The 19,266-nt window shown below is 38.5% G+C and overlaps 1 long non-coding RNA gene across 4 annotated transcripts in view; it reads right to left on the bottom strand.

Annotated features, from left to right (window-relative positions):
• Nucleotides 1-19,266, bottom strand: part of LOC105289102 — a 55,269-nt gene that overhangs the window by 18,214 nt on the left and 17,789 nt on the right. For all 4 annotated transcript variants that reach the window (XR_002779257.1, XR_002779258.1, XR_002779259.1 and 1 more), the window contains one exon: nucleotides 3,380-3,480. This is a non-coding gene — a long non-coding RNA (uncharacterized LOC105289102). The remainder of the gene's footprint in view (nucleotides 1-3,379; nucleotides 3,481-19,266) is intronic.

Here is a 19,266-nt window from a genome sequence, read left to right on the forward strand (position 1 = left end):
CTGAGATCTCTCTTCTCTGATGGATCTAAGAAGAGTTATTGATTTTTCAGCTTTTAAATTGTTGTTTGGACAAAGTGGTAACTTCCACGATCCTTACATGCTGGACTGGAATCCAGAAGTCTATACTTTATCTTTTAGGCAGCATGGAGTTAACAAAGAATGGGTAGGTTGATTAACTGGTTGGTAGGTTGGTTTTTAACAGTAAGATGATCAAAAGTTATTGTGTAATGAATTTTGGAATCTAGGCAGCCAGGCAACTTTGCTGTCTTAGCTGGCTGTAATCTGATCTAAAATCTGACCAAGACCGGGACCTGGATCTACTCAATGTGTTACTGGTTCTGGGGAGTCCTGGAACTCCTGGGCCTTGGTTCTTGGCATCCAGTTGACAAAGAATTGAAGGCAGGTGCCTAGAAATTAATTGTATGCAAGCTAGCTTTATTAAAAGCGAAAGTACACTTTTAGAAGGGAGAATAGGCTGCCAGGAGCGATCAGCCTTGAAGATAAAGTAGGCTCACTCTCAAAAGGGAGAACAGGCTGCCAAAAGTGGTCAGCCCCAAAGACTTCTGCCAAGCAAAAGACTACCTCAGAAGGGAGAGCGGGTAGGCTCAAGGGAGAACTGCCCCATCGGTCATGGGTTTGGGGATTTTATCCATTAATTTAACCAAGGGGTAGAATATTCATAATTTTGGGTGGTCATTTCATAGAAAAAAAAGGTGGGTTTTTTTTTCCAGAATTAAGAAAATGCTCCTTTTCTTACCATGTTTGGGCTTTTCAGAACTGTCATGGCATCAGATGCATGACGGGTACAGCTTTAACAGCAATGTTAATTTATTATAATGATCATATAATGAAGCAAAGGTAAATTCTAGGTCATACCAGCTGTCCTTCTTGTGCATGCCTATGTTGGGGACTTTCCCTATCTTCTTTAACTTTCCTCTTTAGCAGGAAGTTTTAAACTACAAAACTGTTTCACTATGTCAAAGGTATTGTTCAAGGCTGTTTTTCATTTTAGTGTCTCTAGGAACACTAAAATGTGTCCTGATAACTCCTACCTCAAATGGGTCTTTCACCTTTCAACAGGCTGACCTGGACATGATGTTTTTAATCATGGCCATGGCAGAGAACAAGAGTGCAAACAAAAATGTGCAAGCATTTCTTTAAGTTTCTCCTTGTATCACATCTTCTGTCATCCCATTCACCAAAGCAAATCCTATTGTTGACTTCTGCCTCAGGGGTGGGGAAATGGGCTCTACCTCTTGATAAGGGAACTGCAAAGTCACATGGAAAAGGATAAAGAAGATACAGGAAGGGGTGAAGAATTTAGGTCATAAACACAATCAGTTTACAACATCTGGATTCGAATCCCAGCTCCTCTCACCATGTGACCATGAGTAAAGTACTTGAAAACTGGCAGAAAAAGAGTACTATCTCTTAGCATGTTTATTTGTATTAAATAAAAGGACCCACGTAAAACATTTATCATAGTGCCCAGCCTACAGAATAAATATGAAGGCATTGTGTTGCATGCACTGTGGTGGCAGAAAGATGAATTGGGATGTATATGGTTACTTGGGGCTGTGGGCCTGTACCAGTGATGCAGGACAGGGCAAATTCCCTGAGTAGGATGGGGGGCCAGGGGCGATTCAAGCCCTGAACCGAAAAAATAAGGCTTCTTGGCTGAGCGCGAGAAAGAATTCAAACACTCACGAAAGTCAGAGACAAAAGAAAAGTTTCTTAGAGAAGTAACATTCAGACAGACAGAGCATGGTCTCCTCTCAGGGGCAGAGAGTGAGAGAGACTGAGAGAGACTCAGGAGGACAGAGATAATAGAGATGGGAACAGTGAGAGAGACAGAGTAAAGACGCTGAGAGGGACTAAGAGAAAGACACTGAGAGGGACCCTGAGTGTTTGGGGAATTCAGTTTATATATCATTCTTTAGTTTCTGTGAATTATAAAGACTTTGTTTACCTGTTTTCCTTTGATATGAGCATACAGTGAGAAAGGATGAGTGTGTAGCTGAAAAGGCAAGAATATGTAGCATGAAAACCCTGCTGACAATTCCCAGCCTTTGATCTATAGGTTCCCCATAGTTTTAGCCATAGGGAATGAACGATTTTATTTTGTGTAGGGCTCCACTCAAAGACTCTGTTTTCCCTTCTTAGTGTGAGTAAATGATTTGTTAGTAATCCCAGCAGAAATCTTCCTTTGTTCTGCAGGTTTCTTCCTGGTCTGGGTGTAGGGCTGTTCACCATATTGCAGTCTCTGAATATAGCTTTGTTTTAGTTCGTTAGTGCCTCCTCCTTACATTACTAGGGTGATGTTGGGGAGGAACACTTTGGGGAGGAACAATAAAAAGATGAATCTTTAGAATAGGTGTCTGTAGGGCTGGGTAATTAGGACAATGGTGAAGCCATTGACAGAAGCAGGAGAACCAGGAAAGTTTCTGGCTTGGGGATGGATGACTAGATGTCTACTCCAGCTGCATCTCTAGCCTAGTCTCTGAGAGTTTCATGGAAAGGATGTGGAAACAGAGTATTCGATGACTTTGCTCAGCACGGCACAAAACACAGTATTTAACAATCAACAAAAACAGGATTTTCATTTGGAAAACCTGTAATTGCTTACTATTTCTTCTGTATTCGGGATTATCACTCTGAAGAACATTTGGAAAGAAGAGTCTCCATTAGTCTGATTTCCAAGAGAGACATTCATTCAGGACTGTGTGGCACATTTGACCACAGTCCCAGGGGAGAGGTGATTGTCCTTATATTCACAATAAAACTTGGTTTTCAAGGTGCCAGAGGTCAGGTTCAATAGAAGTGTTTCTTACCCAATCTTCTGGCTCTAGTTTTTTATAGTAACTTTTAGAATATTGAGAGTTCACTTATAGTAGAATAATTCCAAGTGCTAACTCCAAAGAAGACTCTCACAGCTTATTAGCTTAACCAATTGCCAGCCAAACAAAATAGCACATTTCCCACATAGAATGATTTAGTGCAGCACGACTAGGATAAATAATGAAGGCATTTGTTTATGCCTACTTACAACATTCCTCGTAGGCAAAAAGGGGACCAAAACATCATTCTAAGCCTAAGAAGGCAGCCAGTGCAGGCTCATCAAAAATATGCATTTTCTTTTGTAGTCAAAGAGTATGAGTTTGCTCTGCTTCACCTTCTGGCCTGGGCTCCTCTGATATCCATGTAATTTAAATGAGAAAGTCATTCTAGGGAGTTGTCACATTTCAAAGAAGTGACCCTTTTTGGATGTTGAAAGGATCCCCAGTGTTTGGGTTCTCTCTGGGGTGAGGTAGTGTCACAGAGTTCTTGCAATGTCATCCAGAGAAACACATCTCAGAAAGTCTAAATAGAAGTTGTTTACCTTGTCTTTTTTGCTTGTTGTGCAAATGGGCCTCAGCATTGGAAACAAGCACATTTCAAACTCAGTCTAAGTCAAAATTCACCACTGCTGTCAGTCAAACCCTGACCAAAAAGAAAAAAAAGGAGTTTTTATTAATTCTTGGAGTTGCCTGACTTTCGCCATGAACTTTTTGCCTAAAACATCCACAGCAACCTCTAAATTGACCCCAAGCTAGTTGGACTCACCTTCAAAGGGCAACTTGGTTGAGGTACTTTATTCCTCATTCTTTCTCCTGAGAAATGGTTCCTCTGAGTCCTCCTACCCCATTTATACCTGCCCCACACACATATACACCACCACCAAGGAACTCCTGGTCCTCCTGGGAACAGAATCACTCAGACTGCCATGTTGGTCATAGTATTGTATTTCAGGCTGTATCCAGACATGGATTTCCAACCCATCCTGAACTTATACATCTTTACCCTATCCTAGAGCCACTACTTTCCTAACATCCCCACTGGCTCACACTGGGTGAGATTTGTTGAGAAAAGTCCCACCAGAGTCACTCTCCAGATAACCCAATTAAAGAAGATCCCTTCCTCACTTAGGGTTCATCCTACAAAAATGGCTTCTGATTTTGTGGCACAGAGCTTCCTGGACTTTTTCAACTACTCAACTGGAAATGCTCTCTCCCCGTTTTATCTGCCAAAATAGGTTTAAAGAGAGAGTGCCTGGTTTCTGGATCCTAGGAAGGTGTTAAATATCTCTGCTGCTGGGAATCCAGCTAGAGATATTAACATCTTCCTCCTGGCGCAAGAGTGGGTGTTAATGTTCTCGCTGTCAGGACGGCTTTCATCCAGGGCCTTTCCTCTAGTCAGAGCACTCAGCCAGGCCAGAGCCAGGAAAGCAAGTCAAACCAGACTGGCCTCCTGACACTGAGGAGCCTCATTTGGTGAGCACTAAAACAACTCCATCTTTTTAATCACTGCTAAAGCTCCTTGAAGAGGAAGACAGTTTCAAAGACAGAGAATATAAAAGACATGGAAAACATTACTTTTAATAATAATAAATTTGCATAGTATTCTAATTTACCAAAGCAGTCTCACACAAAAATAACACAATCCTTTTACTGAAGGTTTACTTAACAAACATTGATTCTTACCAGGGCCCTGAAAGGCAGTTATTGGTATTGTTATTTTACAGATGACTTTATAGACTCAGAGAGGGTAAATAGTGGGGACCCTGAGTACTGATCTCTGTTTGGCTACGAAGTCCTTGCTCTTAATTAACCACAGCCCCCTACTGGATTGCTAATCCTGACAATAACCTGTGAGAGAGCTAAGGCAGGTGCTATTTTATAGACCAGAAGCTGAGGGCATTTTGACCAAAACAAAAAGTAGAAGCTTTCTGATTTTAGCCCAAGTCTGACTGAGTCCAGATGAATGTTTACTGTCTACCAGACCACATTGTGGATGATCACCTCCCCCAAGGCTTCGTCACTCATTCATTCTTTCAGACAACATATATTTACTTCTAGTAAGGAACTGTAAAAATTTTTAGGTGTAATGGTAGCATTGTGATTGCTTTTTTAAAATAAATTTATTTATTTAAATTAGTTTCAAGTATACAGTACATTGGTTAGACATCTATATTGTTCATAAAATGATCCCCCCATTGCTCCCTCCCTCCCCTGGCCCTCCACTTAGCCATTACATTAATGCTAACTTCACTCCCTCTTTCATGCTCCCTGTGCCCAATTATCAACTACTAATTTGTACTTCTTTAACCCTTCACCCCATTCTCCCAGTCCCCCAACCCCCTTCCCCTCTGTCCGTCACCATATTGTCCACTATATTTGTGTCTGTTTTGATTAGTTTGTTTTTTGTTCCTTAGATTCCACATATAAGTGAAATCATATGGTATTTATCTTTCTCTGTCTGACTTATTTCACTTAGCATAATAACCTCTAGGTCCATCCACGTCATTGCAAATGGTAAGATTTCATTTTTTTTAATGGTTGAGTAATATTCCATTGTATATATGAACCATAATTTCTTTATCCAATCATCTGTTGATGGGCATTTGGGTTACTTCCATATCTTGGCTATTGTAAATTGTGCTGCTATGAATACTGGAGTGCACAGATCTTTACAAATTATTGTTTTGGTTTTCTTTGGAAAAATACCCAGAAGTGCAATTGCTGGGTCAAAAGGTATATCTATTTTTAATTTTTTGAGAAGCCTTCATACTGTTTGCCATAGCGCTGTAGCAATTTGCAATCCCACCAACAATGTATGAGGGTTCCCTTTTCTCCGCATCTGTGATTATGTTTTTTTTAAGCATCCTTATTTTTTAAAGATAAGTATTGAAAAACTATGGACTTACTAGCCCAGGTATTTACAACCTCTGAGCCCCTGGTCATGATGCATATCTAAACATCCTGCCAATGCCTCATCATTTAAAATTATCTATTACATTAAAAAATCTCAATAAACCAAACAACCAAGACTTTAAACTTGCTTTTCTGCCATAGCTTAGATTTAAAAATATGAGAGAGAGGGAGGGGTTCCGGTGAAGTTATATCTTTCTTAGGACGTTTTTCGATAGTTGTATGCAATCTTTTAAATTGTAATTGCATACATGAAATTCTCAGCAAGCTAATAAAAGTAATAACCATTTTCTAAAAAACAAATAAAACAAAAGCAGTCATAATATGTGCTTCAGGAAAACTTGCTACTTTGGGGGAAGTCATTTTAAATTATTTTTACAGTGAAAAATCCCTTTATAAACTGGGGAGTTTGAGTTTGAGTTTGCCTATAGTTTCAGTTTGGGATCTTATGTATTGAATTTCCTTCAAGTGGGGCTCACTGTGAGACTCCTCAAGGACGAAGTGCATCCACTTTTCCCACCTGCTATTTCACACTAGGAGACCAGAGGGTTCTTGATATCACTCTTGATTCTTGCGGATATATCCCTGGAGTGTTTGAATTGAAAACCTCCCAGTCGCTTCCATTTGCCCCATGGCTCCGATAAAGATCCTGCCAGGACTAGACCTTTTAGGGAGGCCCCTTAACTTGGAGAGAGCGCCCAGCTCCAGCCAACAGCAAGTGCACACAAGACAATAGAACTATAGTACTTCACTGCAATGCACTTTGCATCCTTGAGCACTCAAGGGGGTAACCTTAATGAGCACAAAATATTCATCTCTAATAAGAACATGCTGTCATAATCACCCTAGATGTGATAAATATCCTAGAGGTTTTTTCTTTGTTAGGTTAATGCTTTTCCACAAGATAATTTAACCGATTCTCTAAAAAAAATAATCACACGTTATCAGGCCCCAATATAATAATATGGTGTGGTTTTTGTTTTAATGTTTTGAATCTTGCCTTAAACAAGTCCCATCCAAATAAATGCTCCCTTTTTTAGCTGGCACCAAAGCTTGTGTTGTTCATTGTAATCAAGCTCCCAGTTGGCTAACTCTTCATCTAACAGTATGTCTTCTGATTTCATTTGAGCAAAATTTATCATCCGCAAGCAAAGACAGAAAATGTGTGAATGTCTAAAGCTTATGTAAATTAAGAGGCCATGCACGCTGGTCCTAAAAATAGTAGATAATTATAGGCATTTCTTCCCCATACAATAATTATAGGCCTCCTGTCATCTTTTCTGTTCTGTATAAGGTCACAGTAGTATTATACAAAATTTACAGTATATTACAAGTTAAAAACACAATAATTAGCAACTGCGCATCTTCAGTACCAGTGATGAATGTTCACAGTAAAAGTAAGAAAAAAAGAGCATTATTTGTTTTATGTGGACAGTACACACTTAAATTTAATCATCAACTCCTGCTATCCAATAGGCAATATTCTCTCACTATTATAATGCTATTTGCCAAGTTCACAGTACACCCTTGGGCTGAATTCATCCTTAATGAAGAGACAGGAAGCCAAATCTCTCACAGTCATCTCAACCAGGTGTACCATATTATTTTAGATTTAATAATTCTGTTGAACATATTGAAAGATAATGAGCAAGCTTAGAGAAAGTGCCAAGGATTATTTTGATCATTATGATCAACGTCTGATACAGAAAAAAAAAAAAATCCTCTCACTAAATAATGTGGATAGTTCAGATGTTTGCTTCTTTAATACATGGGGTAGGGTCATTTTCCTGTACTTGTTTATATCATTTGCAGAGGGGAGGAAGGAGCTATAGATATCATACTTCGGTGGAAAAGAAGCGTTCTAATTAAAAAGAGAGTTTATCCTTAGCTCTTAATTATCCATGCTAACAGGAACAAAGAGGCACAGGTAATACAAAATGACAGACTAGAACTATCATTTCTATTTTGCCTAAGTAGAAAATCAGAGAACCATGCACCCTCACTTCAGCCTTTCCCAGCTCTGTCATGCTGTCAAAAGCTGTTTAAGAAGGATGAGTATTTAGCAAGAACAGGACAAAGAAGGTTCTAGAGGCCCAGAACCCACTATCATAAAACCCACTCGTGGTTGCCTGTGTCATTTGGTTTCCTCTGCTTTACAGTGTCTCTGACTATGACAGCTCCCTTCCCCACTTGCCGGACTGGTGTCCAAGATGATCCCTGCAAAAAGGAATGCTCACCTCCAGGGTTGTGCTGCCTCAAAAGCAGTTCAGACCCAAAGATGAGCATCCCAAGGGAAAAGTGAGAATTAATCAGAGCAACCATCTGCTTTGTGTGAGAAACTGACTGACCGGATGACTATCTTTGCCATTCCCCTCCTTTTTCCATAGCTGAGAGCAGAACAGTATATACAGCAATTTTGAATAAAGACTCTAGAGTCAGACTTTCTTGGTTGGAATCCCAGTTTTACTCTTCATTAGCTCTATGAGCTTAGATGTATCCTTTCTATGCCTCAGTTTTCACATCTATAAAATGGGAAGGCAAAAGTTGTGAGCATTAAAATAATATATGTGAGATATAAATATAACCACTGTGTGATTAAATGCTCCTTGGCCATAGAGAGTTGCTATGGCAATTGAACAGCCTTTAAAACTAATGTAAAATATTATGATTAAATCATTAAATCATTTAATCATTAAAATAAAATTACTAAGAGCACAAGTTTTGGGACCAGGTAAGTTAGCAACATACACTTCTCTGTTCTGAGCTGCAGACTGGCCCATCCAATTGTCTAGTTGGCCTCTCTCTTGCAAACACAGCAGAATCATCATCTTCCTCCATAAATCTGCTTCTCTTGCTCCCCTCCTCAGTGAGCAATACCATCAGAAGGGTGCATCCTTGACCATCATTTCTTTAAACACTGACTTCCAATCCATTAACAGAGAAGACTTTGTGGGTCCCAGGAGACCTTCCTCCCTTCTCTTTTCTCAGCAGTCTTCATTTCCATTTGCTGAATCATGTGGTTTCAGGAAAGCTCAACCTCCCAATTCTAGGACCAGAACTCATGACCTTGGCTAAGTCATTCAGAGCATTCCATTTTCCTAGCTTTGATAACCAGTTTGAGAATGGACATGAGACTTAAGTTGGTCCAATCAGAGTGAGGCTTGAGACATTGACTGGGAATGTTGGAACAAAGATGTAGAATTCTTTTTTAAACAGATGTAAAGAAAGAAAATGTAGTTTTGGAGCTGCTGGCAGCCACCTTGGGAGTCTGAGGGTAGTCTATCATACAGTGTATATGGCAAAAGATAAAACTGAGTCAAACAGAAAACAGTCCCCTAGAGCAGGGGTCCCCAATCCCTAGGCTGTGGACCAATACTAGTCCACGGCCTGTTAGGAACTGTACTGCACAGCAGGAGGTGAGCAGTGGATGAGCAAGTGAAACTTCATCTGTATTTGCAGCAGCTTCCCTCAGGTCAGTCATTAGATTCTCATAGGAATACCGGTCTTTGGTGCCAATAAGTTGGGGAATATGCCTTACTGTTAAAGTGTACAGTTGAAACTTATTGCATTTTGTTAACCAATGTCACCATTAAAAAAGAAGTTGAGGAACACTACCCTGGAGACTTCACTGAGCCTTGCTTGAACCCAGCCCTACCTCCACATATTACAGTTACGTAAACCAATAAATTCTCTCTACTTTTAAAGTCAGTTTTTACTACTTGCAATGGAAAGCATTTCAAATGATTCAATCAAATAGTTTATCTTCTAATACTTCTGGAATCCATTCACTTCTCTCTATCTTCTCCACCACCACCCTGGTTCAAACTATCATTATTTCCTATCTGAACTATTGCAATAGCCTTCAATTAGTCTCCCTGCTTCCTTAGTTGTTCCCCTTCTCACTTCATTTTCCACAAGCAGTCAGCAGGATGTTAAAAAAAAAAAAAAGAAAAAGAAAAGAAAAGAAAATATTCAAATGTGATTAAATCATTTCTCAGCTTCAAGTCCTTTAAAGACTTCTTATAGAGATTAGGATAAAGTCTATATCCCTAACAAAGCCAATTAAGTCCTATGTGATTTGACCCTAACCTTCCTCAATATCCTCTTCTTATGTCAGTCCCCCTTGGTTTTTAAAATCCAGGCACTATTACCTTTTGCAGTTCCTTAAAGATACACCTGTTCTTTTCTGCCTCAGACTTTTTATACATGCTCTTTTATATGCCAAGGACAGCCTCCTCCCCAGCCAATGACTATACACCCCCAAACATCCTTTTGTTTAATTCACCATTTGGATCTCAATGGTATCCCAAACAAAAGCATCCAGTTTGTAGGTCCCACTGTCACATGTTCCCACTCTCCTGTGCCTCTCCTTCATAGCATCCTCCTATTTCTGATTACTTATTTAACTCTGCTTCTCCCATATCTGTCTCCTTTAATGATATATCATCACCAACTACCCCTGGAACATAGCAGGTACTCAATAATGGGTTAATAAAATAATTGAGATAAGTACAAATTCTGTCTATGTGACTTTTTAGCTTTATAACCCTAGGCAAACTACTTAACCTCCTTCAGCTTCTGTTTCTTCATCTTTAAAAAATGCAAATGATAACACTCACCTCGCAAGGCTATTCAAGGATTAAATTAAATTTGGGCACATAATAAATGGTTAATAAATCTGATAAGTAGGATATTCCAATGCAAGGGTCTCTCGAGTTCTCAGGAGGTGAAAAAGAAACCTAGGAATCAGGTGCTTTATAAAAGAATATAACCTTCCATTAAAACTGGAGTGAGAAGGTAAGTATGCACTGTGAGGGGTTCTTTGAAAAAGATCCTAAAGACAACTATGCCATTTGAAGAAGCTGGAAGAGTTTGTAAACAGAACACCAGGTGAATACTTGAGGAGAAGATAACGAGTAAATGGTCACATTTATGCTTCTATATAAATGACAAGAATAACCAGACCCTATTCTCTGTGACATCACTTCACAATATGAAGGCTGATTTTCAGCCGTGGGGGTACCCTTATGTAATTTTAAAGTCACCAACAAATATGCCATGGATCCTCCCCATGTATTCAATTGTATGATTTATCTCTTATACTAAACTCTGCCTTAAGAAATGTATCTATATTGCCTTGTTTCATTTAATCCTAAAACTCTACAAAGGCTTCATTATTTACATTTCATACATGAGAAAACTGAGGCCTCAGTTCTCCCCAATTTCCACACTAAATCTTCATAGCATTTCTGATTTGTGATCAGATCTTCTGCTTCCTTGTTCATTTATCATCCTCACCAGATTGTAAATTCCTTGAGGGCAGACACCTTGTTTGTTTTGTACATTTTTTTTGCAAGAGCCCAGATTAGTGCCTGCTGCATATTCATTGTTGTTCAATATTTGTTGGATAAATGCTTCGATTTGAGAGAGCCAAGAGATAAGAATTTAATGTTTGAAATAAAACAGTACACAAGTTAAACTAAACTTTCAGAAAGACTTAGCTTTCTTTGTAACCCACGTGGTATTTCAATATCTTGGAACTGATCAGGAATATACTGATAGCCCATTAAAGAGTCGTTGTTCAATGTGTAAAGATCGGCTTTCCCTCATGTCCTAAACAGCTGTCTGGAGTTTCTGCAGAGCATGCTCTCTTGAGCCACAGGGCCTTCATTTGTATTAGAAGTGAGAACTAGTTCTAAACTCAAGTTGGATGGGACAAATATATTCTTTTGACTTAATGATATAATATTTTATCAACCACATAAAAAATGAAATATATGTGTTCATTTGCTATTTGAGGAGCTTTTTCGACATGTATGCAAGAGCTATGTCAGCTGCTAACTGGTGATCCTTTTTTGACACCTGTTCCCAAGAGCATTGCATAGATAAACATACTCTATTTGAACAAGACCAATGACAGCAAAATTGCTTGCTTGTCTCTAAAAAGACTCTAATAATGTGCACCAAGGGAGAGGCCTATGGTCTCACAGAATTTCTTTTCCCCAATGTAAACCATAAAATCCATTTCACTAGCCAGAAAAAGCACTTTAAAGTGCATCCCTAGTTAATTACATCCAAAGAGTAATAATAAAATCAACTATTAAATTTTAGAACTTCCTCTTTAAAGTATTAAATATTCGGCAACTGCAACGCAGTTAAATTTCTCTCACAACAATGCTATCCTTTGCTCAGCTAGCCTACGAGAACACTTATGCAAAGGTTTTCTGTGTGCTAGAAAGAGAATGTATTTTTTCTGTGAAGAACTATTTCAAATAAACCCTACGTTTCTGCCAGGTACCTGTGGTTTGTTAAATAACCAATAGCTCAACAGAAACATTCACTTAAAAGAGGATATAACTGAGTCACAAATCCTCTGTAACAATTGATGACATGACCAAAAAAATTGTAAAGCCAAAACAGAAATGTTGAGCCCTGACCCAGTATTTGGAGCCATGACTCAGTTGCCTCAGCAGTTTTCAAGATTCAGGTATTTTTTGGCCTTTGATGCCAGTCCACACCAGTGGGAAAGGCACTTGCTGTTCACTGAAGCACATGTCTGTACTTGACCAGGATGAAAGAACTGGGTTCTGTAGAAATCACCCAGGAAGCAGTGACTTTGGCTCCTAGTACACATTTGATTAGGTAGCTAGGAATCTGCTCCCTTTCATTGCTTCACTATCAGATATAAGGAGAACTAAGCTGCGTTCAGGAAGAGAATTCAGAATGTGATCCTCCAAGGCTGAGGGCAGTGGTTGCTGACATTAGTCTACCCTTATGCTATTTGCTTTGCTTCAGTTTCCCATTTGAAAAGCTGACTCTATCTCTATGAATAATGTGGAAAGAGATCACTCTTTCCTAAAGAGGCACTAGAATATGTGGGTCACATCAAAGTTAGCTTACTGGCTTCTAGGGAAATCTAGAGTAGAATGGAAAATTTAACTGCTGTCTTTAAAGATAGAGGTTTTATTTTGGAGACACCTTGCTGGGCAGCTTTAGAATATAGTTGCATCCATAAACTCACTAGATTGTGGACAAGATAATAGGCTGAACTCACATCATAAGGAAGCCTACCTGGAAATATCTCAGGTAAACAGCAAACAGAAGCCTCTAAGACAAGAGAAAGCAGAAACTATGTTGTGGGTAGGATCCTCACAGCTGCTGTGCAGTCTTTCCAGTGAAAGTCAGTCTCAGTCTCTCTCTCCTCCCTCTCTCTCTCTCTCTCTCTCTCTCTCTCTCTCTCTCTCTCTCTCACACACACACACACACACACACACACACACACACACACACACACACACACACACACACAGAGTCATGCATTGTCCTTATCGTAAGAACATTTTTTTTCCATCACAAAATTAAATCTCTCTGCCCAGGAAGGACGATATGCTTTATGAATTGATATCTTTCAGTTGTCTCATAGACGTAGATCCATGCCAGGTGTTTCTTGAAATGGCAGACTGCTCTTCTTGGAGTGTAAATGATCTCAGGATTTTAAGATTCTGGTATAAACTGATTTACTTTCCCTTTTCTCTACCTCAAAATCTCTTGCTATCCCACCAAAATCTAAGCCCTTTCCTCACCTTTGTTCTAGATTTTGGCATCCATTTCTTCAGAAATTGTTTAAATTTTTTTCCCATCAGTTATTTTATCTTTATTTTTGTATTCTATTTTTATTCTTTCTTTTCTTTTATTTTCTCTCTTGCTTTCATGTTCCACTTCTCTCTCTCCACTGATCCTTCCCTTCTATCTACAGCTTGCTTTGGTCACCCTTATTCTTTCAAACCTGGTGGCCCCTCAAGTTCTTATCAAGTCATTCTCCTTCTATTTAATTGTTCTGCTCTTTACCTCCCATATCCATTATATTCCATGCAATCTTTTTCCTACCCAACTACCATCCTTCCCACCTCAGCTCTCCTGAAACTACGTCTTTAAAGGCTGCTGCTGATTTTCCTCTTGCCAGATTCAACTGCAGTTCTAGTGGTCTCTTATAAGTGAAAGAGAATGCATTTCAAGACATTTGAAATTTGCCACCTTACTAGATGGGTAATATTTGTAAAGTACACTAGATGGGTAATATTTGTAAAGTACTTAATGGCTTTACAGCTGTTTTGTCATCTACAAAATGGGCATAATGATCCTGACTCTATGCCACTAGAGTGAAATGAGATGTATATAAATGGGCTTTGTAAACTATAAATTGCGCTTTAACTGTTAGTCATTATTATTGTCATGCTTGCTCTTTCTAGCAATTGGCTCTGCTGACCACTCAATCCTTCAAGTTCTCCACAGCCTGAGCTTCCACTACATGATCCTGTGCCTCCTTCCTCTGTCCCTCCTTCTTTGACTCCTCTGCCTCTTCCCAACAGGCCACTAAAAGCAGGAATCCCACTGAGTTTTGTCCCTGATTTTTCTTTCTCTATATTCTCAGTGCATCCCACAACTTTAGCTATCCTTTACATACAATTCTTCAACTCCAGCCTAAAACCTCTCTAGAAGTCCTGACTCAAACTTTGATCTATACCAACCCCAAATGACAAAAAATGAACCATTTTTCTTATTTCCCAAGACTGAGAAGGCTTCTTTAATTCCCCATTTCTCTTGAAGATATCATCACTTTCCTGTTTATACATCTTCCAAGATTAGAAACCAAACATTATATGTCCTCTGGATTTCTCCTAAATTTAATCAGTGAAATAGGTAGCCTACACCAGAGTGTCAGTTAATTCAGTAATCATTTAAATTCTGTGCACCATTCTGCTGGTCTCACCTGGACTCACATGTTTTTCTGCGATCAGCTGCTGGTCAGCTAGGCCACTTGACTTCTTGGGTTGGTTGACTGTTAGCTGGAAAAAGGGGAATACTGGACTACATTATCTATCACAATCTAGTCGGTAAGCCTGGGCTCATTCACAGGTCTGCTCAGCATTTTAGGAGCAGCCTGAGAGCAAGCTCTGCTACCCAAGCGTTTTTTAACTCTGTCTGTCACAGGTTTGATACTCTCTCATTGGCCATGGCAAATCCCACAGTCAAGCTCGGTCAGTATTTGAAGGGTGGTACCAAAGGGCATAGATATAAGGAAAGAAAGCAATTGTGGACGTTTTTTGCATCAACCACAGTCAAGTTGGACATCTTATGTATACAAGTTTCGATTTCTCTGGCATGGACTTTCCCTGAAAAACCTCCTTATAGAACATTCACCAAGAAGCTCCATTAAAGATCTCCAATGAATGCTAATTTAGCCCATGTTCGTGCAGCCCTTTCTGAAATGTCTGTTGAGGAAGTAGTATCATTGCTTGCTAGACATACTAATGGTCACTTCCTGGTATTCTCTCATGGGATGTTATAAAAGCCTAATACCCAACAAGCCAGACCCAAAGTGTCAGGGATATACAGCAGGCCTCTCATCAAGGTAATCTTGTCTGTTTCAAAACATGAGGGTTCAGCCCAGGGCTAACCCCAGCCTGAAGTGGGCGAAGAGCCCCAAGGTTACAGCAAAAGTCATATCAACCTGATTAGCCAAGGACCAGACCAAGCCACACTTCACAGATAAATTACACATTTTGTTTTTTCCTGTGTCCACTGGAAGGCTAACTGTGTGAAGACTGGGGCTTAGGAGAAGAGGATGGTGAGCACGGTTTGTCTTGCACACAAGAATAGGGTATGGTTCCTGACCTCAGACGTCTCATCAATGCAATGCCATTGAGAGCTGCTATCGGCCTTCTGAGATGAGAATGCTCTTGCAATTGTCTAGGTAGGCCTTGGGGGAGATACAGGATTTGAAATGTCTTAAAAGAAGAGGAGAGAGATTTCAGGTGGGAACAAGAGCATAAAAGAAGAGAACAGTGTGGTGAAGAACAGTAAGGCTGGCTTCCCTGGGATGAAAGGCTCCACTGGCAGAAGAGAGCAGGAAATAGTCTGGATAAATAGTATGGACCAGAATCAGATACTTTGCCTGCATTAGTTTAATGAGGACTATTCTTAGGATCTTGACAAGAGAATGAGGAACGTGTCCTATGAGGAAGATTAATGACACTGCATTAGAGGACAGTGAATTATAGGAGAAAGAAATGAAAGCAAGGATATTAGGAGACTATTAGAGCAACCTAGGAGTAGTCCAGATATGTTAGGACAGAGACCAGAAAAATCCCAGAGACATTACAAAAGATTCAAATGTCCACTTTGTATTAAGCTACATCCCAGAGTTAAATTCTGGAGCAAACTGTACATTCCTTGTGGACTATGGAAAAACTTGCCAAGAGGGCTAATTTTATCAGTATAGAAATCCAAAGCAGGTAAGTTCACATTCTTCATGAATTTTGGGGATTCCCCCCGTCCCGATTTGCCTTCTTGGGAGAAAATTCTTAATCTCTCCCTTGCTACATGTATAAATGTAGCCCAAAGATTATCATGGGGTTGAGATGAAAATGTAAAATTTTTTATATTTAATCTTGAAATCAATAAAGATATGGTGCTAGGTGATGTGTTCAATCCCAGCCTAACAGGTAATCATAACCAACCTTTACATAGTTACTTCACTCAACATTCACGACAACCCTGTAAAGTTAGTATCAGTATTATTTTTATTTTATAATCAAAGGAACTCAAAGAGGTTAAGCATCTTTCTAAGATCACTCGTTTAGCAAGAGAGAGAGCAGAAATTTGAATTCAGGTCTTTTGACTTCAAAGCCCATGCTCTTTCCTCCAACATCACTGAATTTTTAGTCCAACACTGCAAAGCAGAGGTTTGCCCTCTTTAAAGAATCAGAATTAAAGGATCAGAATTTTAGGTGTTTGTTCTCTTTAAAGGATCAGAATTTTAGGATATAGGCTGATAAGTCTTGACATTTCTTTAATGTAACAAGTTAAGTCTTCATTTAAGAGAGAACAACTTGTGATTTTCTTCCATTGGTGGGCTAGACAGATAATAAAAATGATAGCAAAGGTTATTAAAATTTATATGGAGATCAGCACAGACTGGAATAACTACAAAGTGAATTCTTTAAGCTGCAACAGAAAGGTGGCAAAATAGCACAATATGAAAGAAAACGCTCCTTTAGCTTCACATGCCTAAATACACCATCAAAAGACTGCTCAATTCTCAAATGCCAGTATTTTCTGACTCCTCTAGAACCTATTCTTAAGGCAAAATATCAAAGTCAGCGGGATAGAAGGTGTCCCAAAATGTCTTAATTCAGAGAATTAGTGTTAACTGAGTCTGATTAGCTCCATTTATCTCTAATTAATTACCTTTATCTAATTAGACACTTTGTTTCCAGTAGACATGGAGTCAAGTAGACTAGATTATTAGTGTAGTCATTGTGCCTTTACAAAATCCTGAAATTAATGAAACGTGCAAAAGAATCTGTGGTTCTAATTGCACAGGTGTTGCCTTATGGCAAAGCTTTATCATCTGATTACACCAAGGGGTTATTAGTGACTTTTTATATAGAGGATGAGCCCATGAAATGTACCTTAGCAACAGCTCATTAGTTTAGGGTTGTTACTGTATTATTTATTACATTCAGCCTTCCCCATTATCTAGATTGATTCATGGACCTATACATTTTTTCTTTACTCTGTGCGGGGGGAAAAAAGTAAAATAAAATAGACTATCATTATAGAGTCCAGATACAATGTGGAAAAATGCAAAATGTGTTCATCAGCTACAATTTGACTCTTTAAGACAGAGAGCTCTAAAGTTAGATGAAATCAGAATCAAATTCATTAGTTTTTTTTCTATGGAAAAAGAACCAATTTAAATTACTGAAGAGTATGGAATGATTCATATATGTGATAAAAAAAAATGTGTCTGTACTAATGCCTTCATATAACTGAACTGGTATAACAAGGTATATGGAAGAAAAAAGTAAAACGTTTTTACACTAAAATATATTTGTATTTACTTATTTTCGCTTCACATCTTTCCAAAGTGGGCCGAGGAGACATTTCTACATATGTTCACCCATGACATAAATAAAAATCCATCTCTTGTTTTACTTTTTGCTTTTTTTTCTTAAGGATTTGTTACCATATGGGGAAAACTAACAAATTATATAATCAAGCTTCACTAAAAAAGCAAGATTTCAACAGCTGCTTACAAATATGTAAAGTGTTTTTTCATGGCAAGGTTAGGTGTCTGCAAAAGACTAAAATATCCCAAGCTTTGTATTTTCAATCTTTTTCCCTCATAACCATTTGAAAAAGCACTGCTTTTCACAAAGAGTAATTAAACAGCCAGAAGTAAACCCAGCCACAATCCTATTCCAACATACAAACATGTTTATTGACAAAGCAGTAATTCCTTTAAATAATTTGTCAACATAAATATGTCAAATGGGTTTTAAAATCATTTCTCTCTCTGTTCTCCAACAAAAATTCCTATACTGATATAAGCTCTATATCGCCGTTAACTTACTGCTGAATCTAAACTAGCAAAATGATAATGGTAACTACTATATAGAGCATGACAACTAATTTGAGTGGTAATAATGAATATTTAATGATCCTCCTTTCAAGCATGAACATATAACTTTTCATGTATTCCTTACAAAAATTATAACCATTAATCTAAAAATTATATTTGCAACTGAAATAGCCAGGAATTATAGATTATAGCTAAGTCAGAATATTGCATAAACATTCCTTATGAACACAAATACAAGGGCACGTAGGAAGCTCCAGCCTCCTGCTTTCATTCAATTCAAATCCTCTCTTTGAAATGTATGGAAGTTGTGTGATTAGTCAAGAAGATATTCGAATACAGATATAAAAAGGCATTTCTATCAGTAAATAAGTACAATAGCCAAGGTCAATTTCACTCTTCACTAGCTCATAATTTCTAAACAAAAGTAACATGTATATAAAAATGTGTCCCCTATAGGGGTAATATTTTTAGAATGCTTTACATTAATCAAGAATGAACACAAAATGGATTAGAAATGTAGAATTTAAACTTTAAATTTCATTTTTTATATGTAGGCAGTTTTCCCAAGTGTGTCCATCAGAAACTACAAATGTGACTTTGAGAAAAGAGATCTGAAAAATGCATGAAGTGCTTTAAAATGGGCTTTGTTCACTGATGGAAATTATTTTTGGTCAAATTTCTAAGTTATTTCATTCCTGGTATTCGATAAGATCTGCATAATTTCATATGCCTGCAATGTTGCAAAAAAAAAAAAAAACACATCTGCCTCCTTTCTTGTTTGGGTTTGCTTTCCTTGTTATGAGGTATTTGAAAACTAGTGCCACTGCAGTCACAAATACACAATTCTACATCAAATCCCAGGACTCTATATATTATTTTTTAATTGTTTTAAAAGGCACATTGTACTTATAAGATTCAAGACAGGAAAAAACCTAATAACGTGGAAAAGAGTAGCCAGTAAAATCTGCAGTTTTTCCCAGTTATAACCCTCTTTATCAGAAATTAAGTGTCCAGTTAGATGGTGCACCATACCGGCCCCAGCTCAGCAACAAGGTTCTGCCTCTTTAGGACTCCAGCACACAGGGTCAGGTG

This window comes from Pteropus vampyrus, unplaced genomic scaffold, assembly GCF_000151845.1.
Source record: "Pteropus vampyrus isolate Shadow unplaced genomic scaffold, Pvam_2.0 Scaffold22, whole genome shotgun sequence".
Lineage (NCBI taxonomy): Eukaryota > Metazoa > Chordata > Mammalia > Chiroptera > Pteropodidae > Pteropus > Pteropus vampyrus.